The sequence below is a fragment of the Pinus tabuliformis genome, chromosome J (genome assembly GCF_031772625.1).
Source record: "Pinus tabuliformis cultivar Carrire ecotype Pingquan chromosome J, CPIR1, whole genome shotgun sequence".
Lineage (NCBI taxonomy): Eukaryota > Viridiplantae > Streptophyta > Pinopsida > Pinales > Pinaceae > Pinus > Pinus tabuliformis.
This window is the reverse complement of record NC_142295.1, coordinates 833,242,654-833,255,923: the sequence shown is the minus strand read 5'-3', so window position 1 is coordinate 833,255,923 and position 13,270 is coordinate 833,242,654. Positions and strand designations below refer to the sequence as shown.

Below are 13,270 nucleotides of genomic sequence, written 5' to 3'. Positions count from 1 at the left end.
AGAGCTTATTATCATGAGAGATATGGTCCAAGAGATGAATGAAGATAGGAAGGAGAACACTATACTTCAAGAGGAGTTGATGGCCATGAAGGAAGAGAAGCAAGAGCTTCTTAGAAAGATGCATGAGATGGAGATTCAACTTCATGATGCCAAGGAAACCCTAGCCAAGTATGTGCATGAAAATGAGGTATAAAATTCAAGTTTGTCTTCATTTTCCTCTCAAAATGAATGTTTTGGTGCTTTTGAAAGACACACTAGAGGAATAGGGTCCAAATTATTTATGAATATGGGATATGAAGGTAAAGGGTTAGGAAAACATGCACAAGGCATAGTTAAGCCAATTGTTGTTGAGGAAAGGCCTAGGTATTTGGGTCTTGGTTATGAACAACATTATGGAGAATTCTCCAAAGCCAAGGAGGCACATGAAGGTGTTCCAAGAAGGACTTTCATTACATGTTCATTACCTCAAGATTGTGAAGTTTGTGTTCATGAGGAATGCAAAAGTTTTATACCCACTTTGCAAGAAGATGTTCATAAGCATGCAACTAGTGGAAATGGAAAACAAGAGGATGTTGAAAGCTCTAAGGTCATTGAAACCATTGTTGGTATTTCGAAGAGATCCACTACCTCATCAAATTCACCTCCTCAAGAAGGTGACAAAGGTGAATGTGCAAGGTATAAATTGCCTTTAATCAAGTTTCTTTTTATTATGATAAACATGGTAAATCTTCACATAAGATTTGGAGAAAATTTACATGTTCCTTTTGTGGTTTGAATAACCATATTGTTTCGAGGTGTTGGAAGAGGATGGCAATACACAAGAAACTTTCAAAACAAAAGAGACAGAAAGCCAAAGGTCCATTGGATAATGGAAACCATATTGAAAAGAAGATGCAATTATTTTTCACCCATTGCCATAAGTAGCGTCATCTTGTAGATAAGTGTTGGACTTTGCATCCAACAAGTCATTCATGACATTTGAAGAAGGTGGAGAGAGATTTTGGCAAGAATGGGAAAGAGGATTCCATAATTGATGTGGGTCAGGATGATACACTTGATGAAGTGTAGCTGAAAGAAGTGTCACTGAAATGGTTTGGAAAGAGATGGTTAGATTTCTTAACCAATTAAGGCCATGCATTTCTTTTGATAATTGATGCAAATCTTTCCTTTTTGATGCATTTCCTTGTTATTTGGATGCATTTCTTTTCTCCTAAAAGTATTTTTCATATTGCATGAAGCAAGATGTTGCAAAAGTAGAGTTATGTTGACTCACTTAGATGCACCAAAGATGGAAATTTTCAACTACAAATTTGCATGCATGTTGCATTCTTGAACTTCCATGTTTACGCAAGGTGTTGGAAAGTGGAGTATGTTGACTCACTTTATTGCAGCAAATTTGGTCATTTAAGCTCTTTAAGTACTCATACATACCAATGGGATTTTTGTACTCATGATTGTACTTGTGAGAGAGCTGAGAATTGTTATACATGCATGAGAGTTTGTGTGTGTGAATAGTGGAATTCTTAATAGTTTCGTTGTACTTGAACATGCATGAGTAATTGACTTGTGTTGGTTGATTGCTTTGTTAACATGTATGTTGTCAACTTGAGAATGTTGATCATTTGCACATGCATGAGTGTTGGATTGTGTGGTCGATTGATTGTTACATGTATGTTATATCGACTTGGAAGAGTTGATTTTGTCTCCAAAGATGAAAGGGAGATGTGACGAATTGTTTCATGATAATTTGGAATTCTTGTTGTAAATCATCAAGTTTTTATACGTGTTTTTGCATCACTTGAAAGTTAGTTTTTTGAAGAAGCATGTTTTGTCAACTTGTGTTTAGTAAACCATCAACTAAACACCAAGATGGTTTATACACCAAGATGTAAGAGTACATGGCAATGTTCACATGATGTGACATTTGTTGCTTTGAAGAAGCAAAAGGAAGAGGTCGTCAAGTTATATTCTTGCATGAGTGTTTTTCAAGGTTAATGGTGTTTCTTGTGACAAGATGTCGCAAGATTTTGGAAGGTCCATGCTTGAGCAAGAGGCTCATGATTAGCCTTCATTCTAAAATCATGACATGAGCAGCATGTTAATACTGGAGGATGATGGAATCAAGAAGAAAAAGTGGACAAAAATGCCAAAAAAAATTGCAACCCTTGTAAAATATCAAATGGTCTACAATGTGATTTGATGTGTTGACACCAAGAAGCAAAAGAGATGGCGAATGCATTCTTTCAGATGTGGAATTTGGAACTGTGGAGGTAAAAGAATGGTCATTTATTTTCTTGTTATTATTGATATTGGAACTCATTTTTGTAGTTCACTTAGATGGGCTTAACTTGGAAAAGTGGTTTCCAAGGAGAAGCTTGCATCGAATGCATGTGTTGCAAAGGAGGAACATGATTCTCAGTGGGAAGGCCATCAGTCAACTTTCCAAGCACCGAGGGATCACTTTGGTATAGTAGGGTGTTTAATCAGCAACTAACCAACAAGTGTTCGATTGGGTTAGCAGCAAAAGGAGAACAATGGTTGAAGTGCCAAGCCATTTGCAAGGCAAGGCATGTAAGTGAACCCAAGTGGTTTTCATGGATATTTTTCCAGGTAGAATCAATTGATAGAACTTGGGAAGGAGAAGAGTATTCAACTCTCATTAGATAACCATCTTTTGTGGGTCCAAAATCCTGTCAGTGGGAAGGAGTGATCAGAATGTAGATTAGGGGCAAAAATTTGCTCAAATATCAAAGTGCTCAGAATCACTCAAAACCTAAATTCCCATGTCTATATCGGCAATAGGATCCCAACGCAACTCGTTTCACTCAAAACGGAGTTCGTATGAGAAAAATAGAGCCTGTTGTCCATTTTGTCAAACAGACAAAATTTTGTGTCTGGGATGTTGAATACGCATCTGTATAGCCCAATCAGAAAAAAGAATATTCCAAGAAAATTCCTTGGAATATTCCAAGAATATTCCCATGGGTGGCTTATCCGGGTTTTGACAAGTGGCAGCACATTATTGGTCAATGTCATTGGGTGAACCAATGATAGGGTGACACATAGCAAGCCCGTAGGTTTCCATGTGCCCTCTCAAAGGTCATATAAAATTTTATTCACAGGCCAGGGAGTCAAACTCATGACCTCACCCACACAAGCACAATGCATTATCGCCATACCACAACATGCTTCTTAACAAGTATGGGGCATAATTACTATTTGAAGCTTAAATTGTGGTGGTTTGGGGAAGGTAACCACTAGCATTCACTCCGCATGTGACCAAAACCATTAACTGCTAACATTTAATTGTTAACCGTGTAGATTAAATGGAGTTTAGTGGTAATTAAAACATATTTATCCACTAATTAAGTGTTTATGCTTACCATGTCATTAAAATGCACTAAACGGAGATTAGTAGTAATTAATCCATGTTTATCCATTAATTAAGCACAGTTTAACTTGGTGGTAATTTTTGCGTGTTCACTAAATCTAGTGCCGCTCCACATTTGGCAGAGTTAACTAGAGTTTCTCCAGTTTTGGTGGAGTTTTCCTAGGGAAAATTGAAGAGGCCATAACTTTGGCATTTTCGACCAATTTTGGCTCAGAAAGAGTCATTCCTAGATGATTTAGATGCTCTGAACATAATGGAATAGGTTGCAGAGGCAAAAAGACACTTATGTATGTGATTTTTCTACGTTGAAGTTTAAGGAAGCCTAGGGCCACCAGGAGAGGAGGTCAAGCCTAGATCAACTAAAGTCCAATTGCAGAGCTTGGAAAGTCATTTTTGGGGTTTTTGGGTCTTCCAAATCCAATGGAGTAGGTTGCAAAGCCATTAGAGCACTATAGGTGCATGTAAGCAGAGAATTGACCATTAATCCAAAGAGGGCCTAACCATTGAAGCAGGTCTAAGGAGATGTAGCCCAGGAGGGGTAAACTCCTTTATCATCTTTATGTTTGTGAGTTTGTTGTGTTTTACTTCTCTACATTTTACTTGTTGTATATGTGTTTTTAAACAGCTAATTAACCTCATGAATTGCTCATAAACAACAACTAACACTTGACACATAATTCCTCACATTTTGGTTTATTCGAGACAATCCTAAATAAATTTTTAATACTGACGAGGGATCTTGCATAGCATTATGCCCAACATTTCAAATCATGAAGTCTAGATATCAATAGGTTCGAGTCAAAGAAGAAGATACATGGAAGACAAACTTCAAAACTAGGAAAGGTTTGTATAAGTGGTTAGTCATGGCATTTGGCCTATGTAATGCAACAACTACTTTTATGAGATTAATGAATTTTGTGGTGTGCCATTTTTAGATTCATTCGTTATTTTTTATTTGAATGATATACTGGTATATAGTGCTTCCTAGGAGGAGCATATTTCACATTTGACACAGGTGTTGGAAACTTGTAAGAAGCACCAACTGCTAGTAAATATCAAGAAGTGTGAGTTTGCATAGAATTTTTTGGTGTATCTACGGTATGTGATTAATGGAGGAGAGATGAAGATAGATCCTTCCAAGATGGAGGCCATCAGGAAATGGTTGGTGCCTACTAATGTTTATGAGGTTAGGAATTTCATTAGGGTAGCACAGTACTCGAGGAAATTCATAGCTTCATTTTTAGTGGTAGCAGCACCGCTCCACGCCATAAGAGAAAGTGGAAAGAGTTTCCAGTGGGGAAAAGGTCAGTAGAGGGCTTTCGAGGAGCTGAAGAAGAAGATCATCCAAGCACCAGTTCTATCATTACAAAACTTACAGTGACCCTTTGAAGTGGAGACATGTGCAAGTGGGTATGCCACAAGAGTTGTCTTGATGTAGGGAGGAAGGTCTGTATGTTATCATTCTGAAGTATTTCCTCGGGTGGTCCTTAACTACCTTACCTAAGAAAAGGAGCTATATGTCATGGTGCAAGTTGTGAAGAAGTGGAAGCACTATTTGATGGGAAAGGAGACAGTAATCCACATGGATAATCATTCATTATAGTACTTGTAGGCCCAAAGTAAGCTATAACACACCAGGAATTACAAGTGGATGATGTTTTTAGATCAATTTCATTTGGTGATCAAGTATTAGAAGGGCAACGCAAAAAATTTGGTCAACATGCTTTCAAGGCCACCCACATCGAAGATTACAACTTTGAGTACTCTTATGCACATGGTGCCATTCACCCATAATGCCTACAAAGATGCATATTCATAGGATGAGGACTTTAGGGAGGTGTATCAACAGTTGCAAAGTCATATTCATGGGCACAATAGTGATAGCACCATTGACTACCATCTCCAGGATGGGTTCCTCTATGGGTTGGATAAGCTAAGTGTTCCTGAAGGTGAATGATTTTAGTTGATTAGAGAAGCTCACACCTCCAAGGCTGCAAGGCAATTTGGTGTAGGGAATACCATGGCTAACTTGCAGAGGTATGTGTAATGGCCCAAGATGTAAGAGAAAGTAGCTAAGTTCATAAGAGGATGCACACTTTGTTGTACCAACAAGCCTAGTAATAGGAAACATGGTCTATATCATTCCTTACCTATACCTACTCGTCCTTGGGAAAAAAAATTCCATAGAATTTTTGGGAGGTTTACCCACAACTACTTGTTCACGGTAGTTAATAGATTCAACAAGATGTGTGTTTTAATGCCCTATAAAAATACCATTAGTGGGAAAGAAGTATCAAACTTGTTCTTTGGACGGTGCACTTTGGGATACCAAGGAGCATAATTTCAAACAGGGATACAAGATTTATTAGTGCATTCTAGACTACATTGTGGGAGAAGATGGACACAAAGTTGAAAAGATCTACAACATTCCATCCACAAACAGATGGGCATACAAAAGTAGTCAATAGGACTTTGTTGTAGATTCTAAGTGGATACATACAAAAGCATCCGAAGAAATGGGATGAAAATATGGTATATATATAACATTCTTACAACTGAGTAGTCCACACTTCTATAGGAAAGTCCCCATTTAAAACTTTTTTTTGATATTTGATGGCTTCACCATTGGACATTTCATATGGGCAATAAGGAGGAGTGAGGGAGGATCTTACAAAAGACGCTTCAAGGGCTGAAATTTTTATAGAAAAGATCAGGAAGGTCATATACAGGTACAAGAAACACTGAAGAAGTCACAGGAAAAGTATAAGGCTATGCATGATCAACACAGAACAAAAAAATCATTCAAGGTGGGAGACAAAGTATGGTTATAGTTGAACAAGGAGAGGTTGCGGGGGCCTAGTAAGAAAATCAAGGATCTGAGGTATGGTCCCTTTGAGATACTGGAAAAGGTAGGTGGTAATGTCTATCGACTCAGTTTACCACCATATAGGTGTATTTACTTAGTTTTGAATGTAGAAAATTTGAAAATCTATGAGTCTTCCATGCTAGATTAGGAAAAGGAACAGGTCCTACCTTTTGTGGAGGATTTGACACTAGATGCTCAGGAAAAGTTGCAAAAAGATACATATTTGAAAAAGACATCCAGAACTACAAGACAGAGGTAGTGTTATCTTTGGCAGGTTGGTTTGAATGAACAAATTCTAGGAAAAGCTAAATGGTACACTAGAGAGAAGGTGGAGAAAAAAATTCCTCACCTTATTTAATAGAATCTTTTTTGGACAAAAATCATCCTAAAATGGGGATATGTGATCCAGATTAGATCATTATATTGTTTTTCATCCATATCGATGCATTCAGAGTGGAAAAAATGGAGGAATCAACTCATGGGACTGTTTTTACCAGTGGGACCCAGTTTGGTGAAACGGGATCTGAAACCTTCCGGGAGCATTTTGAGGCATCAACCGATGTTTTGTTTTGGGGGATGGGGTAGTAAAATTTTATTTCTTTTATGTAGCACCCTTTCATATTATTCTACACACATATATCTTTCCAAGGGCACACGAATCACATCAATCAGAGTCTGTATGCAAACGTTATGTCACTCAGAAGTTGACCTTTCTATTTTCACACCTATAGTTCAGAAGGATGTCACGTCAACCCCAGTTATTCATGGAAAAATGGCTATCCATGTGTTTTTCTATATAAAATACTCTAGAAGAGTCTATATTGTAACTCTAGTTAAGAGTTAATGTAGTCAAACTTAACCATTAGTAGGCTATCAGGCTATGTTATAACCGAGCCACTAGGAGGAAGAGGCATTCCTTCTTTCGAGAGAATTTTGTTCCATAACTGAGCAAAGATAGCTAGGAAAGATAGGAGGTAGATCACACATAGAGGATTTCCGCACTATAGCAACCCATGGGCCACATGGATTACTTCTTTATACCTACAACCATATTTCCAAATAGAGAAAGAGAGCGGAGTGACCTCACCTTCCAGTTGGGTTTCCTCCCGAAAGGGTTTCCCAAAGCATATCTTGTGTCATATGTGTGTGTGTGAGATCTATTTTATTGTTCACATGCATGCATTAATTATAGTGAAATCTATAGATCTTAAATTTTAGTAAAACAATAATAGCGTAGAATTTTCAGATTTTTAACATAATATTATCATATATGTTGTGATGAACTATCCAATGGAATATCCATGGAAGTTTACAAAGCATCAGAGGTGTTATGGTGGTAGTTGAGATCTATTATGGCAGAGGTCCCCAATAGTTAGATTAAAGGGATATTATGAGTTGGTACCCTATCAAATGGGAAGATTATGGGAGATTACTTATAGCTAGGGTGATAATGCAGTTGGAGTTCTTGGGCATTAGGGATGATAGATTCCCTATATGGAAGTTGGATCAAGGTGGATTACACCCTCGTATGGCAAGGCTTGACCAAGCAGTAGAGCACAATTGGAACAGGGAAGGTAGTATGGCATAAATTATTTCTATCAGACTCAGAGTATACATTCTTAAAGAGGATGGATTTCACTTCTATGGATTGCTTCAAGACATGGAAGCACATGGAAATAACACCCACTTCATCAACATTGAGATGATATGGAAGATGAGTGTTGAAGCATTCTACCATTGGGGCTTCACTGGGGGAGAAATATCATACCACATGGGTTCATTTTGGGGGATATATATTGAGGAAAAATTGTCATAATATATTGAGCATATAAAGGGGGGTGAAGGGTTTTTATATTGGAAGGTACAAAAAATTGAGCTCAAAGTTAATGAAAAAAGCCCAAAGTTAATGAAAAAAATATAAAGTGGTATAAAAAATGTTAATGAAAAAATGGGTACCTACAATATCTAGTGAAAGTAGGGGTTTTGTAAATTAGGAAGCTATATTGGGTTCGTATTGATAAGGGGTTAAATAATGTGATTTTTAGAGGTATTTTCTAATATGTAGTCGAATTAAGGGTATTGTTTAGTATGAAAAAATGCACATGATATGTCAATGGTTCATTGAGTGAATCCCCCATGCATTATACAAGCTTTTTTGGGATCTCAGTATAGGTGTATGAATTACTTGAGGGCAAGCAATTTCAAGAAGGGAGGACTGTGATGCCCCTTTTTCCAAAAATTGGGAAAGGAAAAATACTCAATAGAATGGGCTACAAAAAACAATTAATTATGGGCTATGATATAATTAATTAATTAAAAGTGACTAAAGAATAAGAAATATTATGTGTCACTTTAATTAAAGAAGAAAGAGACACGTGGTATTTGGATGACCCATGGTATTTCGGTAGTCCATGACTATTAAAGGAGATGAGAGCTCACGCCTTAAGCAAGCATTTAGATTATTGTTTTTTTGTTTTTGGGTTGAGATCTTGGAGCTTGTTTGGGTGAGAGCCCATATTATGTAGAGGGTCAGTTTTGGTGGAAGTGTTCCACCCTAGATGATTTAATTAGGAGGGGTTTTGGTATTGAGACATATACCCTACTCACTCGATAAAGGAGAGATCAAATCAAATCTCCTTAGTGGGATTAATTTGGAGATAATGATGAGAGGTCAACTAAATCTCTCACATGTGCATAACGTTGGAGGATCCATTGTCAACCAATCATATATTTTGTGGGTGTTTTAACAGGTTCTCAAGATCATATTTGGCATGTATTTCCAACTCCATAATTAATATAATAAGTCTGAGTTTTTATTGAGATGCAGTGTTTCTAATTTCTTTACATCTACAATTTTATTGTGCTGGTAATACTTACTACAAAATTATGAAATTTCTTATTAAGAAATTTGTGGAAAAAAATTTCTGAAGCAATTTCTTGAAAATTTTAGTTAAATAATACAAAGGGATATTATAGGAGATAGTCCTAATAGTTTCCCCTTGAGTTGTAACTTGTCAATAAGGATTTGTATCATTAAGTACAATTTGGGTCATAAAAATGTGCACAAGAATCTAAAACTTTTGTTATTATTTTTTACTCACTTCTTAAATCTATATTAACTGAATTTACTTGAAAAATATCATCAATGAGACAATATAGATGAACATTCACTAGATAAAAACTATAACCTAATGTGGTGTGGCATATAGTTAATGTGATGTAGCATATGCTTTTACCATTTTAACATTTTCCTTAAGAGACTCATTTTATAACCAAATTTACCTTAATTTTAATTTGTTTTCTTTATGATACTTTACACAAAATATTCCTCCACTTATAAATTATATTTTGATCCTTTTATAACTAAATAACTCACATAAAACAATTTGTATGACTTCCATCCATATATCTACATTATCACTTAACTAGAATCCTCATTAAAGTTTGTTCCTTTTCTTTTTGCAATTCATTATACAAATTTTCCTTGTAAATCCATCCATATTTCAACACTATCAATTAATGTGAATCACCATTGAAGTGAGTTCCTTTTCTTTTTGTGATCCATCATGCAATCCTTCCTCATTAATCACAAAATATCTCTTTCTAAAACTCAAAACATCTAAAATAGGAAGGAAGCCTAATGGAATCCCCTGGTTCCATATAAACTTGATTCTAAGTCTGGTGTCAAGAATGATGATCTTCTATGAACCTATTTACCATCAAAAGTATCATAACCTTTTTTGCTTATTAGACTACTTTGCAATAACCTTATTACTGTCATTTATAAAAGTTGTGTTAAACACGCTTTTTTCATGTATTTTCATTTTTTTATATGGGTCTACTCAAAAGTATGCAAAGTGGGTATTAGTTGGATGCAGAATTCAAGGTGTCTACACTCGAAATTTGAGTAAACCTATAAGGAGATAAATAAAAAATACAATTAAACAAAATAGTTTTCTTCTTTTCCCTCCAAAATATTTACCATTGGAGATCACATCACCATATTGAATCTTATTGGTTATTTTAAAGTTGATTTTGTTAGTACATTTTTTTTTGAGGCCCATTTTTTACCTCAAAATTCCCCTAATGGACATATCTTGCAAAGGTTTTATTTTTTGTAATGTGTCACTTGAACATGAAGCTCTTCTTCATGAGACATATCACATCTTATCAAAGATATTATGTTTATGACAAGACAACACTTCAAATATACAAATTTTCCAAAAGAATTGGCTAAAATTTCATTCTCTTGTCTTCCAAAATTATTCCTCTATGATTTTCATGCCCATCTCGTTTTTACTAGCAAAAAATCACATCAGATCAATTTTTCCTTCTTCATGTGGTATGACATTTCCAAGAATTTTCCATCTTTATGATATATTGCATTGCTTGAAACTTAATTTTCAATAATCTACCTCACATCACCATAATTTTTCTTACTGTGGGATGGAAATTTCCTTTTGTCACAACAAAGACAATTTTTTTTTTCTTTTCTATGGAAACTTTTCCTTTATTTCACCTTTCAAAAAAATTATTTCCTTCACCAATTTGCATTCAGTTTTTTTTCCATTATTTAGGCAACATAATAGGAGGTAAGTTTGATTGTAGTGATGTAGAGAGTTGTAAGCATAAGCAGGTTGAGATAGTCAATGACCCTTTCAAGAGTAAGAGGTAAACAATTGGACCATATGATCACACCCATGTTTAGTCTTCTAAGTTTTTAAGCTCTATGACACCCAAAGAGGCCAACTATTTCATTGTAGTTAGGACAACATGTTTGTTAGTCCTATTCACAACTTTATGTCCAAGGTCAAATGGGGAACTCTTATAATGCTAATACTATGACAACCAATGTGAGGATTTGGGATTGCATCTATGAAAGAATGTTGAAGGAATCCATGTAGCCTTTTATAAATATACTACAACAAGGATTTTCTATGTATTTTATGAAATTCATGTTTGCATTCTATATTGTTGCATGAATCGAATTTGAGGGCACTAGAAGAGGGGAGGATTGTGCACAATCACATGATTATAAATGGGTTTTATGCCCAAACTTTTATTGGATAATAAAATCATTGACATGTGTGATAAATGTGTATGCATGTAGGAAGAACACTAAGTGTTTGACAAGATTTTGCTTCTTGGAACTATTTAATTAGTGGGCTTCCTAGGAGGCCTTGGAGAAGAGGTGATTTATTTCTTTGGGTATATGAAAGATGAAAGGATAACAATGAATATGAGCACTTTTCAAGGAGTTCTTTTAGCATGCTATTGATAGAGTTTAGTGGATTGGAGTATTGGGTCTTGTGAAACAGTGGAGAAAGAATGTAAGAGGCATATTGCAAAGCTTTTATACTTTTTGATGTGTCACCTGAACATAAATCTCTTCTTCATGGAACATATCATATCTTGCCAAAGATCTTATTTTCACAAGAGAGCACATCAAATATATAATTTTTCCATAAAACTTGGCCATAATTTCATTTACATGTCTTCCAAAAGTTATTCATCTATGATGTTTCATGTCCATCATGTTTTTACTAACAAAACATCACATCACCTCAATTTTCCTTTCTTCATGTAGTATCAAATTTCCAAGAAATTCCATATCTATGATATAATGCATCGCTTGAAACGTTATCTTTGTGTGCTACATCACATCACTATAATTTTTCTTTTTTTGAGATGGAAATTTCCCTTTGCTACAACAAAGACAAATTTTCTTCCTTTTTGTCTACAACAACTTTTCCTTTATAACACCTTTCAAAAAAAAACTTTCTTGCACCACTTAGCATTCAAATTTTTTTCCCTTGTTAAACATTAGATGACAATGAAGATATTTTTGTTGTGACACATTACATCTCTTTAAAAATATTTGCTTCACTACATTTTGCATGAACCAAACACTTTTCTCCTTTGTGGTGTGCCATACACATGGATATTTTCCACATGATACAACACCCTCTAAAAATAAAAGTGTTTCCATGCAATAGCATTGTAGTAACACATTGCATTCTCCTAAGCTTTTTCCTCCACAACTAACTCTTCATTTCATATTGCACAAAATATCTTTTACCACAACTAACTCTTCATTTCATATTGCACAAAATATATTTTTCATGTAATATGGTGCATTTTACCCACAATTTGAAAAATAGTGCAACACATATTATACTAAATCTTTCCTCATGACACACAATGTTTCACACTAAAAAATAATTTTATCAATAAGTATTACATCATATCTTTTTAAAATTGAAAAATAGTGCAACGCACATTGAACTAAATCTTTCCTCGTGACACACCATGTTTCATATTAAAAATTAATTTTATCATTAAGTATTACATCATATCTTTAATTTCCGTATTTTGTGAAAGTGTTAAACCGTCCTCTTCCACGTAAAACAGCTGCATTGATCTCGCACTGTCAAAAACCATTCTCCTGCAATTGTCCGGCACGTCTTTTGTGTTCAGGAATTCACACTTCAAATCTGCCAGGGCGTTTTCCATGAGACTATAAATATGTTCGAGAGCTTCTTCCTCTGACAATTCGGGATGGTCCTTCATGTAACACTGTATGGCAGAAGCCACCTCTCCTCGACCTCTCTCCGCCTGCACATAATTAGCAACCGTTCAAATAAATTACAAGCGCCTAAGGACAGAGACCCTACATTGGATTAGAAGAGATTGAGTACCCTGCCTGGTAACTTTTGGTATCGTTCACCAAACGCCCTGTCAAGCACATGAGATTTTGAAGAATCCATTGGAGTGTTTGAAGAAAGTGAGGGTGGTCAGAGCCATGAACTGCCTGAATCCTTGCGACCCAAGCAGTGTCATACACAGAGGGTTTCGTTTCCCCATCGCCCATACCTCTAAACATACTCTTAATCTCACATATTAATGTCTCCACACGCTTCTCGTCCACTACTGCCGCCTAAATTTATATTTTAGAAAAACATCCGCTGAGAATCTTGTCACATGTCAACCATAATATTTGAAAGAAAAAAAAA

The 13,270-nt window shown here is 35.6% G+C and overlaps 1 pseudogene; it reads right to left on the bottom strand.

Moving 5' to 3' along the window:
* Window positions 1-12,602: 12,602 nt before the first annotated feature.
* Window positions 12,603-13,005, bottom strand: LOC149229291 (monofunctional pimaradiene synthase pseudogene; annotated as a pseudogene).
* Window positions 13,006-13,270: the final 265 nt, after the last annotated feature.